Source organism: Coptis chinensis, chromosome 2 (genome assembly GCF_015680905.1).
Source record: "Coptis chinensis isolate HL-2020 chromosome 2, ASM1568090v1, whole genome shotgun sequence".
Classification (NCBI taxonomy): Eukaryota; Viridiplantae; Streptophyta; class Magnoliopsida; order Ranunculales; family Ranunculaceae; genus Coptis; species Coptis chinensis.
This window is the reverse complement of record NC_141457.1, coordinates 60,923,825-60,937,771: the sequence shown is the minus strand read 5'-3', so window position 1 is coordinate 60,937,771 and position 13,947 is coordinate 60,923,825. Positions and strand designations below refer to the sequence as shown.

The window sequence follows — 13,947 nt, the reverse complement described above, 5'->3', positions numbered from 1 at the left end:
CATTACATGACCAAGCTTCCCGAACTTCTTCTACAGAATACACTTTAAGAAAATGAAGTTCAGGTCAAATTTCTAGCCTATAGTTATGTTTTACACCGCTTTGTGATTTAGGAAGTTGTTTTTGCCTTCTATTAATTTTAGTTATACCTTTCTTTTTGCCAGTTAAACTATACGATTTTGGAGTAGGCTTTTTGATATCTTTCTTCAAACTTAGCATAATATACAAAATATATTTGTCATTTTTAAGTATCGATCTCACTAGAAGGTATGAATTAAATTTTGTATGGGGAATGGCCTTTTAAATTCAGTGATGCACTGCATGGGCTGGTATTAGTTTATAATGAACGATATATGGATCACTATATTGTCTAGTGAGCAAGGCATTTATGTTGCAGAGTCTGCTACCATTCAAAATACAAAACTTGCAAAAGGGCGGTTTTCGGGCTTATGATGACCAAAATGACCTGGTATTTTGTGTTCTTTCTTTATTTTGTTTGTGATTTTTTGTTAACCTATTATTCTTATATGGGATCTTTTTTTGCTTGCAGTATAATGGCAGGCCTAATCATTTTATCTAGAGAGAGCCAGCTAAAAGAGAAGCTACTAGTGTGGGGAAGAAAGATATGGGAAAGGGGTTCTATAAGTAACTTAGAGTTTCTTAACTACCCAAACGTATGTTTTATCCTTCTTTTCTTCTATTTATTCTAAATTTCTTTTGAATTATTTTTCATAGCTTTATATACATGGTCTGAAAAATTCATTTAGGTTCAAATCTACTCAAAGTCTTGACATATTTGTCTGAACCAAATTGTTGCTTAGGAAGGTGCATCGAGATAAGCTACTCTAGTTTGATTAAGGATGATCGTGTTTCCATTTCCAAAATAAATTGACCAATAACCTGACTTAGTTTCTTCTATTGTGTCTTAGCATCCGGAATTTCGGAAATAAAGAAATGGCTCAAGCTCGGGGTAGTGAGTGGAGTGGCTGCACTTCTGGATCAACTGTCTTGATGTTCCTAACATTACTTTGGGGAACATGTGTTGTTGATGACAAGGTTGATCTCTCAATAGATCTCGATCGGTTAAGCGTCGGAAAAATTGGACTTTTGTTGGTTCATCCATCTCGTTTCCTTTCCTGAATATATTCAGAAAAGTTAAAACCATGTCTTATTATAGTTTGAAGATTAGTTGATACAATACTTGAAAATTGATGGTAGTACTTTCTGTGGAAGTTATGTTCATGTTCGACATTGTTCATTCTTATCTTAATGAAATCAAATTGTTCGAAGAATTTACTTATGTTGGGTTGCTTTTTATTGATTCGTGTTAATGTTTATGAATATGAAAGGGAATGTGGTTGTTTGGGAGAGGTTTTTATTTGTAGGTTGTCATAATTAAGTGAGCAATACTAGCACCAAAAAATAAAAAAATAAAAAAAATGACAAACTATGTCAGCTGAATGAAGGGTGAGATAAAAGGTTGTCCAATGATTGCCCTTCCCAAAAGAATTTATCACTGTTGTTTTTTTAATATGATCTTGGTTTCAATTAGAAAAGCGTCTAAGCTTTGTTCCATGCTAGTTGGTTTCAATCACAATTTATCTTGGTTTTATTCTATATAATTTCAATTTCATTTAGAAAACTGAGATAATATATTTAGATAAGATATCAAACTTATGAGATAATTTAGTAGCTTATTATCTCGGTTTTAGAAACTCTATTATCTCGGTGGGTGTTACTTCGGTTTTTTGGGTACTGGAAAACCGAGGTAAAAACTCTCCCCTTTTAGCGGAACTTATAAACCCTTTTTTAGTAGTGGATGTTTGTGTTTATGTCTAGTGAGCTTTATGTTTAACATATTATTTTAAGTTTATAAGCTATTAGCTAAAGTTTATCTTTCATATTGCATGTGATGCATGCGATATAGTTTGATACCTGTTGCATTATTGATTAAGCACATTGCAACAGTAAATTGTTGAAGCCAAGTTGTTTATTATTTGTGTTGTTAGAAGACAAGTAATTATTTGATTTTGCATATCTTCTGAACCTTAGAAGATACATGTGTAGAAAAGGGTGATCACAATCAAATCACCGAGGAAGCAATTGATTCTCATCAATAATGCTATTTGTAATAAAATTTGGAATATTGAAATTAATTCAAAAAGTACAACATAGGTCTAAAGTGGATTCACAGTCCTAGAATTCTCTCCCATTAATTAAACCTAATTATTTAGTTTATTTTTGTCTTAGGTCGTAGTTAAGTTAAAATAACTTTAGTCATTAGTAATTCAAAACTCTCCAAACAAACATAGTTCGGATTAGGTTAGTCAATAACCTAAATACTCAATTGACCTAAAAACATTCCTTGTGGGTTCGACCCTCGTTTCCGCTTGTCTACTACAATAGACCTTATGCACTTGTGAGTATTACAATTATAGGGTTAAATTAGTCTATTTATTTAGGCCGGTTAAATTCCTATCACCTTAAGTTCCTGAAAAATGACTGACTCCATCCATTCCACCACTCCCAATATATCCTGCTAGCACCTTGCCATTCTCATCTCTGATTACTCCTCCATGACTCGAGCCCTTATAATCAGACACCGCCCCATCATCATTCAGTTTGACTTTGCCCATATCAGGTAGGTTCCATAGGACTTGCTTGTTAGCTGGAATTCTTAGACTAACCTATATACCAATGGCATTAAGGAGTCTCCTCATATGAGTGTCTCATTCAAATCTGGAAGAATTCACTGCATATATCTCTTTAACTCGATCTCAACAGAGTTTGTGAAAAACTACTGCCTCTGGTCTACTAGAATTTTGAAACCTCTTGCATTTCTCTCCCTCCATATAGCATCGAGTCCAGCACAAACATATACTTTATACATTTTAGAGAGAGGACTTGCGAAGAATTATCATGAAAAATCTTAGTCCGCTCTTTGTAAATCTTCGCATTCTCATATGCCTCATTTCTTATCTCAGCTAGCTCATTCAACTGAAGCTTACGGTGTGAACCTACATGCCCTACACATGTCAAAGTTAAAAGTTTTTCATGGCCCAAAAAGCACAATGTTCCAAGTCCACAGGCAAATGACATGTCTTCCCAAACACAAGCCTATAAGGAGACATACCAATGGGAGTCTTATAAGCAGTCATATAAGCCCAAAGAGAATCATTAAGATGTTGAGACCAATCCTGTCAGGTCGTACCGTCTTTTCTAAAATCCGCTTAGTTTCTTTATTAGAAACTTCAACTTGACCACTAGCTAGTTTGGCACAATTTCCCTGTTCTGTTTTGCTTGTTCTTATTATTTCTTGCATTTAGGAAGGTTAATTCACCTTGATAAGCCTTAGGCGTCTTGCATTAGGACCGCTCACTAGGAAAGCCTTTTTGACACGTGGATCGAGTGACGGTGGTTTTTGCACAAGAATTGGGGACCATGTTATTTGGGTTTAGGAGCAATAATATTACACAATTTTTTAAAAAATAATTTAAATAATTGTTTGATATTGTTAATTTGTGTGTGCATTGTCTGCATCATTTGTCCAAGTCTTAGGAGTTTATTTTATTTTCCTTTTGTTAATGTGTCATCATTTAGAGTCTTAAGTTTTAGAAATGGTTTACGGTTGAAACTCGATCCGATAACCACACAGAGTTAGCTTGTTTTATTCAGAGATATATTGAACGGACATTCCATAGGAGGATTAGAAATCCAATCGAGTTAAAGATACTTATAACCTTTGTAGGAAATATACCAATTTTTGTCGACATGGCTAAGGGAGGCAATAATAATGACCTTGTTGCCCAAGTACCTAGATCAATTTAGGAGTTTATCTATCCTACTAGGACAATTCAACCGTGTTGAATCGTTCCCCCAAAGACCAATGCTAATGATTTCGAGTTAAAACCTAATTTGCTTGGTCTTCTTCCTAAGTTTAGATAAATGGATGAGGAAGATCCGTATCTTCATGTAAGAGAATTTGAAGATATTTGTGAGACTATTAAGCTCCAACAATTTAGTGACGAGGCTATAAAATTGAAGTTGTTTCCATTTTTCCTTAAGGAAAAAGCAAAGAGTTCGTTTCATACTCTTCAATCTAATTCCATCGCTATCTGGGACAAATTGTGTGTTATGTTCTTAAAGAATTTCCCCCCTAATCATAAGGCAACTGCTTTTAGGAAAGTAATTTTATCTCTTTGATGAGGGAGAGTCGTTGTGGAAGTGCATGGGAAAGTTCAAGGACATGCTCTTATAGTGAGAAGGGTAGGCTGGTACAAATTTTATATGAGGGTCTTGATTTTAGTTTTAAAGCCATATGATTGAAACCATGAGTACTGGGGATTTCTGCGATAAGAGTGTGGATGAAGTGTGGACGTTTTTAGAAAAAGTTGTTGAAAAGGTCCAGCAGTGGGAATGAAACTAGCCGTGCGCGAAAGTGGCTAGTAGTACTACTAGGAATTGTTTGTTTCACATTGATAATGATTTCGATGCGAATGCTAGAATGGCTGCCTTGGTTAAAAGAGTTGAGGGCTCTCAAGCTAGAAAAGGAGACAGAATCTCCAGCTCCACTTAATAATGTTGAGACCCGCTATCTTTTGTGTGATAGTCTTGATCTTGTTATTGATAATTGCCCTGGCGTGATTGCACAAGTCAATGCCTTTAACACGTGCCAAAAGGTAGGCAACAAGCATTTTTCTAATACTTACAACCTAGGGTGACGTAATCACCCTAATTTCTAATACACTAGGGAGGTCCAGTTAGTAACTCGCTCAAACCTAGTGCAATAGTATGCACCCAACCATGAAACATCCCAACAGGATTAGTGCTAAGTCTATTCTTTACAAGTCCATTCCTATAGAAACAACCCAACAGGAAGAACTATGAAAGACTTGATCCCTAAAATGGGTACGTAGGCAGCCACCCAGCACAACCACAACCACTTCCATAGGAACCCCCCCCCCCCCCCCCCAAATAAAGAGAATCAGTTATTCTTTATATTTATTACTGATTAATTATGGCACTTTTTGGAATTGTCAGTATTAACATGATCTAAATCTTTTATACTGCTTGCAAAAGCGTTTGTTGAATTCCATTAATTGATACACTTACACAAATTTAATAAGAAAACGGTAAGATTCGCGCAGTGTAGTTAAACGGTAAGTAAACCTTGTCTTCTGTATACTATTTTATTTCACACTGATCGATTATTATACATTAACTAAGTATCTAATGTTGAGCATTGGAGAATAAATGGCAGGAAAAAGTGTATGAGCTCGTTTAGAAAATTTAACATGCAATGCACTCTGATGGCCAAGGCGGTGATCTAGAACACTTACAAGGAAGCAAATCTTGTTCTATCGATTCTTTTTAAGTTGTTTTGTAATAATTTAGTTATTTCTTTATTTGTCTTTAATTATGAATCCATATTAGAATGCATCAATTATTTAGAAATTATGACGTTAATTAGTGCTCAGGTATGAAATACCGATCTTGGGTAAGAGATTGGTTTCGGGGCACTACAAAAGTGGGAAAAGAGAGAGCAGAAAAATGAGAGGAAAAAACCTAAAAGAAATGAGAGAACCCTATGAGTCAGAGAATGAGAGAGTTGTCGGAATCTAGATCTAGCCACGTCCAGAGTCTCGAGGGGTTTTAGCTTATGATGTGTGACCTTTATAGATCGAGATTTGGGTCACAAGGTAACCTTAACACACATGTTATATATATAAAGGAATTTACCTCGTTCCTTTTCTCCCTTTGCGTGCTAGTTTTCACATTGATTATTAAATTGTCGGATTTAGTTTGTGACTTGTAATTTTCCTTCAGTGCTAAAATGCCGAGTGCACCTTGTAAATTACCGCCTTTCTTCTCTAAGCCTTTAGTGAAAAGTTCCTCTTTCTCTTTTCAACTTTATTTCCCTACAAAGTCATATTTTAAAGATTTATATGTTTCACCGTCATTCTAGCTCCAACTGTAACTCAAAATCACTTCTCCTTAACGTCCTTTTTGTTGAAATATTCACTTCCTCTCCTATATCACTATTGCTAACTTCAGATTCCACAATTGTTGGCTTAGTCATATTTCTATGGTTTTGCTTTTTTATCCTCTTTTGTCTTATTATTTGTCCACTCATAACTTCAAATTATTTGCTTCACTCTTTCCTTCCACACAATTACTAATCTTCTTTTTTACATTTTCAGAACCTTCACCCTCTCTTTCAACACTTCATTGTTCTTCTCCCTCCTCACTTTCTTCTCCACTCTCTTCACCTTCACTCTCCTCCTCGTTCCCCAATTCTTCCTCCACTTCACGCAGAAAGTCAACAATATCATCAGGGAAACTTAAATCAAATACTCCTGATGGTATTTTCATGTGGTAAAAGAATTTTAAATTATCTTTCATTTGGTTATCTATGTCTACCATATCCATCTCTAGAATTCCATCTGCAAATTCAACCGACAACATAAAATATATTATTACGGTATTACGTAATCTTTCTTTCCTACACACGAACATTATATCGACCTATTCATAAACACAATATAGTTCCCCACCAATAAAGTTGTTTGGAACGTCCCTTCCTGTCGTGTTCCACTTCCCTCATATGCGATATGGATACTCTTCCCAATGCTTATAGCTATAAGGAAGACCCACTAAACCTCTCTGTTCTACTTTTAATGTGTACATCGAACATTATAAAATTGTTTTTTGGAGTCACACGAGGCCTTACAATTGAATAAAGTTCTTGGCACCCAAATCTTCGATTGTAACATTGTTGTAATCGTCGCGTCCTTAAAGTTACCAACCAAAATTGAAACACAATATATTTCCTTACCAGTAAAGTTGTTTGGAATGCCCCTTCCTGTCGTGTTCCATTTCCCATGTATGTGATATGGAGCTTCCCAATGCTTATAGCTATCAGGAAGATCACTAAACCTCTCCATTCTATTTTTCAAGTGTACGCCGATTTAACATTATAAACTTGTTTTTTGGAGTCACATGAAGCCTTACAATTGAATAAAGTTCTCGGCACCCAAATCTTATAGTTTTGTTATCCTTTCTTCTATTTTTCCTTCCCTTTATCTGTTTAGTCCACTCTGTCGTAGCTTGTCATATATCTGCCATCTTGTGTTTTTTTTTTATTAGACTAGGATTTTATGTACAATTCTCTTGTGTATTAAGACTCTTAGCCCCCCAAACACCGTGCCTCCTAAGAGTTTAAGTGCATTGTTTTAAACTGCCCAAGTGCCAAGCAAAAACAATGCCACTTCATGAAAATAATGTGTGGTCGGTCCTACACTTGACTTCCCTTCCAACTTCCAACACTTCCTTTCCTTAAGACAGTCCCACTACTTACAAACTTTTTCCTACTTAATAGGATAGGCCGGCCTTACCACTATTAGCTTTATTATTGTCATCGTAAAATCCACAAGCACCACTTTTCTCAACGGGTCCTACTACTCTTCTAATTAAAGTTCAACATATATACTTTCCAACTATTTGTGTTTGTTTATTGGCAAACCGGGCTGGCAAATCACATTTTCCCACTTAAACAATCATTTTTCTGCGTTTTCTAAACAAAATAGGTGCTAGCAAACAAAAAAAATCATTTTCCAGGAAAATGTTATTTTCCCATGAGAATGAGAAGAGAGAAAATAGCGTCCCCCCCACCACAAAGATGTTTTTGTCAGTGGGAAAATAGCGTCCCACTATTTTTTTTTGGATTGGGAAAATTAATTTTTGCTTGTGTGAGAAAGTTTGCTCTCTCTCTCTCTCTCTCTCTCTCTCTCTCTCTCTCTCTCTCTCTCTCTCTCTCTCTCTCTCTCTCTCTCTCTCTCTCTCTCTCTCTCTCTCTCTCTCTCTCTCTCTCTCTCTCTCTCTCTCTCTCTCTCTCTCTCTATATATATATATATATATATATATACTCTCTTTCAATTCTTTCTCCACTAGTTGTTTTCTACATCTTTCATACATAAAAAACTACAAATAGGAAATGAGAGTTTAGGAAAAGGTCTAGTTTTTATCCATCCACACTTCTTCTCTTCATAAGATCTAAAATGAACAACTTCAACCCAATACTCACCCAAATCAACAATGAACAATGGTTCACGATGGTAAGGAAAGAATCTTAATAACATATCTTGAAAGTTACCTTGGGGATAACCTTCTCCTATAAGAAGGGTTATCGTAACCTAAGAGGAAACTGACATCAGATAAGATGTGATCTAGATCTAGACTTCTAAAGAGAGTGAATTCCTAATAGGAAAGCAGAGTCCGAAGAGGGAAATGAACTCACGAGCGGTGAGATAAACCCTAACCCTAGGACTCCTAAGGCTTCCCCTATATAAGCCATATGAATCCGCTTCTATGAACTAAGTATAATAGGGTTTGATTCTTTTAGCAATAAGGAGATACGTAGGCAGCCGCATACTGGTTCAACCCTGATCATATTATCATCCCGGCCTATTCCCTTATTCACCACAATTCTTCAATCCTGCATCACACGATTCAGTTGAGGATCGTGGGATACACCCCTACATCTTTTGGTGTTGTCTCAGGACGATAGCGAGGTAATATCGATCGGTCGGCGATTCAATTTAAACACAATTCTTTTTTTCATGTTGTGATGGTAGGAACTAGGAAGACAAAATGTGGTGCAACCACACGAGGCGGACGTGCTACTTCTAGGGAAGAGGAACATGAGGTAACAGATGTAAGAGAAAACATCGAATAGTACGATGTGGACCTTCCTCCTCAAGACCGGGTAACTGGTGATGAGGGCCTAATCATTCCAATCACAGGCACTAACAATGACACTCAAAGGGAGCGACTGAATGGCGAAAACACCACACTCACCACTCTAGGGTCAGTTTAGGCAAGCCAAGCAGTCCAGACTCTGGAGCAACAAAGGTGAAACCTCGAAAGAGAGGTATTAAGAAACCTCGAATCCACCATAAAAACTTGATAGATATTTAACTAACCAAAATAAACATGCTAAATAACTCCTATTACACTATTAAGAATACTTGCAAGCGCACGAGGTCTATTGTAGTAGGTGTGCAAATACGAGGTCGATCCCACAGAGAATGCGTGTTGGGTACAAATGAATATTAAAATACTACTTAACCTAATCTGAACTATATTGGTTTGTAGGAATAGCAATTATTAACTAAAGCTAGTTAAACTATAGAAATAATAAAACTAATATTAAATACTATTAATATAGAGAATACTAAGGCATTCGAATCCACCTTAGACTGTTGTCGATTATCAAGGTCAAATCAGTTTAAAGTTCTCTTTTAATTATGAGTAGCACGAGGGAAAGGTAACCCTAGCTTGCTCGATGATGTGAACGTTGGGCTCTTATATAAATCTAGATATTAGTTTGATTGAATTTCAACAAACGAGAATATAAACTCCTATAAAAAATCGTCTTCTTACAGCACGAGTTCTCACAAGTTTACGTAAACGATAACATCAATACTTTGATAATAACGGAATATGTATCTAACTATTAACTAGTCAAGTCATGCAATTTAACACGCAAGATATAATTAATGAAAGTATTCTACTAAAATCAATATGAAGACAATCAAGTTTAATCATTAACGTGGAGAACAATTAACCAATTCAACAACATTAAAATACGCAAGTCTAGGGCTTCATCTAAACCCTAGCTTGGATTTAGCTAGACATGGTAAACAGTGCAGTGAATGTAAAAGAAAAAGGATTCATAAAACAAAACCGAAGTCTTGCTATCAAGTCTTCCATTTGAATCCACTTTGTCTGTTCCAACTTCCTATAGTCGCTCTCTCTCTCTCTCTCTCTCATTTCCTCCTCTTGTTGTTTCTGCCTTATTTTCTTATGGAGAGGCTCTTCTCCCTACTGTTTTCCTTTGTTTATATAGAGTCTCCCAAAACCGAAATTAGAAGAAGTCCATTTAGTTTAGGAAACTCTCCCAAAAAGATGCAATTGAAAATTGGAATATTCTCGTGCAGTGTCGTGAAATTCAGGGAATAGAATTTAGAAAGTGAACTATGATTCGGTGCTACAGGTTGTATCAAGGTGGATGGGAAATGGTGTGGCCTTTAGTAAGGCATGTGCTGGATTGATATAACAAAGACTTCATGCTGGTCACGTGGGTACTTAAGGTCCCTCACCTTCTATTTCTATTTTTTCTCAATTCAAATGCTTAAGGGCCCAACCAAAGTTCCAACCAATAATTCAAGCTAGAGAATCATGTCATCAGGTCATATGCTCACGCTACTAAACCCATATAAACTTCAAAGGCCATTCAGATGCCACCAGTGCATTTCTTCTTCTATAGCTGCAACACTTTGGTTTCAATGAATAATTTACGCTTTTGCCACACTTTCATATATTATTTTGATTTCCTACAAAATCATTGAAAATGCACTAATTTAATCAAACAAATAAAATAAACGGACTAATTAATATAAAATTAGGCGTAAATAATGTAACATTTACGTGCTTATCAAATACCCCCAAACTTACATTTTGCTAGTCCTCGAGCAAAACTAAATCTAAACTAATAACAAAAACAAAAATTCTAACTCACTTTCATAGGAATTGTAAGAGATTTTCTGAGTATCCCATAATCCTCCTCTGTGCCTTGTGATTCATAACCTTTTTTCTTTATGGAGAAAGGATGAGATAATTTAGTATTCAGGGTTGAACTACCTGGCGGCTGCCTATGTATCTCCTTGTTTATTTAGAAGAATCAAACCCTATTTTTGCGTCGTTCCTAAGAGTGAATTCCTATGGTTTATATAAGAAGAGTCTTGAGAGTCCTAGGGCTAGGGTTAACCTCACCGCTTATGAGTTCCCTTCCATCTTTGGACTCTGCCTTCCTATTAGGAATCCTCTCCTTATGGAAGTCTGAGTCTAGACCATATCTTATTAAAGCTAAGTTTCCTTGTTGGTCATAATATCCCATCGCATATGGGAATATTAGATCTAACAGGTAACTCTTAAAGATATGCCATTATGATTACTGTCACACCCCGAATTTCGACAGAATTCGGAAAAACATTATTTGTTCCCGACTCTTCGATCTCCGAGGTGTGACGCACTCTCCACTCCCAAAAACCCATAAACAGTTTAAATATGTGGATAATTAAAAACCAATAAGAATTTTAAACTTAAACAAAAGTCATCTTCGTTACATAAATTAACAAATGAAAATGCAAATAACCTTATCTCAACTGAAAATCTATATCACCTGAAAGGAAAACAAAACATATCCTGAGATGAAACGCTAACACAAACCACCAAAGAACCAATCTTCTTCAATACTAAACTGTCAAGACTTATCAACTATGTTCATTTAATGAACACACCCGATAAGCAAACATGCAAATCAGGTCAGCATTATAAAAATGCTGGTGTGAGTAGCTCTAAAATACAACATATATTTATACATATAGATACACAATCCATAAGGCAGTTAGTTCCTTCCCCGAGGCGCCTTAACTTCCAACAACTAATACAACATCCTTAAATACAATAATTAAGACATGTAGTTCCTCCAATCGAGGGTGCTTTAACTTCCCACTAACCACACAACAAACTATACTCATAATAAATAAGGCATGTAGTTCCTCCATCGAGGCTTTTTGAGGTTCTAACTAAACAAATAACCAACCAAACATATTATATCCGTACCGCATTTCATGCTCAAATACAGAGTGGGTCGTCTCTGCCCAAGTAATTAGTTTGACCCACACTTATGCAAAACCATCTACAATCATATATTTCAAGATATATTATTAACCAACACATTACCATAATTATATTAATTAAGGCTTTCTTTGTGTGTCCCTAAAATCACGTCGTATCTATGTCTTACCAAGTTTCCCTGGCTACCACAATCACTTCCCAACGCCGAACATGTACATCCACATGCCTCCCCTTACATAATGAACCACTCCGTGCGTAACTACCCTGAGCGGGATGCCGCACACCAGGTAACCCTCACACGGAAGCCATTATGCAAGTACTGCCACTATTCGGCATAAAATATCGCGTGTCTCGTTCTATTTTGCGAACGGAATAATCAAGCCACCATTCGGCTATGATTGCCCAACACATGGGTCAATCAACATCTTATATATTCACCCTACACAAGGACCAATCATACCACATACGCCCACATAGGGCAAATTACATGAGTTGCAGTAGTCAGGTTCTAGGATTTTCGTTACGTAATTTATTCAGGTGTCATACATTTATGACTCATAATAATTCCACTATATCACGTGCAGGTCAAATACCTTATTGCACTAAGCCACAATATTTAGAAACATCTCAATTATATCTCATAACCACTTTCATCATTTCACATGCCAATATATTATTGCACTACGCCACAATCCCGTGGGAAATATCCACAAATACTCTACTAGCATCTCACAGATAAAATAATGGAGTGTCTATACATTTATTTCTCCACAACTATTTCATTTAATATATATATCCCAACATATTATATAATGTCACAATATCAACGTCAAATCTTAATTAGATAATGACAACCAAATTTATACAAGCTTCCACAGCATTTTAGCATTTGATTGGTCCATACAATTTAATATATAAAAACGTAACACGATTTAAATAATTAACAATCCACAATCAAAGTCCATGAATCTAAATCCGTATATAATTTAATTCTCGTAAAAACGTATATATCTAAGTCCTATAAAAATTCCCTTTTTGTTACGTGTCAAACATTATATGTTTTACACACTACTCACGTCAAATCTTAATTAGATAATGACCAACCAAGGTTATACAATATCGACAATATTTTATTACTACATTTGTCCATATTCTCAAATATGTGAAAAAACTGGAAAAAACAACATTGTACAGTCAACGGTCAACGGTCAAAGTCAAAGGTCAAAGTCAAAGTCAACACATCATGGTCAAAGTCAATGGTCAAAGTCAAAGTCAACACATCATGGTTGAAGTCAACAGTCATTGTCAAAGTCAAAGTCAACACGTCATAGTCAAAGTCAAAGTAAACACGTTATGGTCAAAGGTCAAAGTCAAACTGTCGTTTCCATGTTCGATAGGTTCAGGGTCATAGCCATGGTTCATGGCTAAGGTCAAAAGTGCATGGCTCATGGGCTCATGACTAAGGTAATGGTTCGGACCCAACTGGCCAAGCCCAAACCTTAGAACCGGAAAGTTTAAAACCAACTTATTTATTCCACCTGACCCAAATGGGGACATAAGGACCAGCCCACATAAATTAGAAACCGACCCAAAGAAAACTAATTAAACTGGTTCAAAACACAAATGGGTTCGGCCCAACGAATTGAACTGAAACCGACCCAATCAAAACAAAATAGAATCGGACCCAACAACAAATGAAACTGGCCCATAGACTAAGCCAAATTGGTCTGGCCCAAACAAAACAAGCTAGGGCCCAAGAACTGAAACCGACCCAGGCCTTAGCCCAAGCCGTCATCTTCTCCAACTGCCACCACCGGATCGACCACCGTCGACCTCCACTCGACCACCCATTCCAAGCCCACGATTTTGATCCCCGCGACAACCCCTACCACTTTACTAAAAGCTAAAACTCCAACTCTTAAACCCCCATATTCTCCAAAACTAGATCTGGAAATAATTTCGGGCCGCCATTAATGGTTCTTCAAGCTCCACTCGACAGCCCCACCCAATCCAACATCAAACCAAGCAATACAAAGTCATAGCACAAGAGTTCAACCACCAAAATCAACCAAACATAGTTCAAACTATATTACTGCAGTGTTTGGGCAAGCCGCCATTAATGGACAGTGCAAGCTTTACCGCCACCCCGCAGTATCCATCCCGACATTCTAACCACCGATATCAAACAACCCATCCCCATCACAATTTAACAGTAACGCATACGGACAGAGGAACCGCCATTGACGCTC

General features: G+C 36.6%; 1 long non-coding RNA gene across 1 annotated transcript; it reads left to right on the top strand.

The window, feature by feature from the left end:
• LOC147516948 (uncharacterized) lies at positions 1-805 on the top strand. Its single transcript, XR_015213771.1, has 3 exons — positions 1-63; positions 396-467; positions 549-805. It is a non-coding gene; the product is annotated as an uncharacterized LOC147516948 (long non-coding RNA).
• The last annotated feature ends 13,142 nt before the right edge of the window (positions 806-13,947 follow it).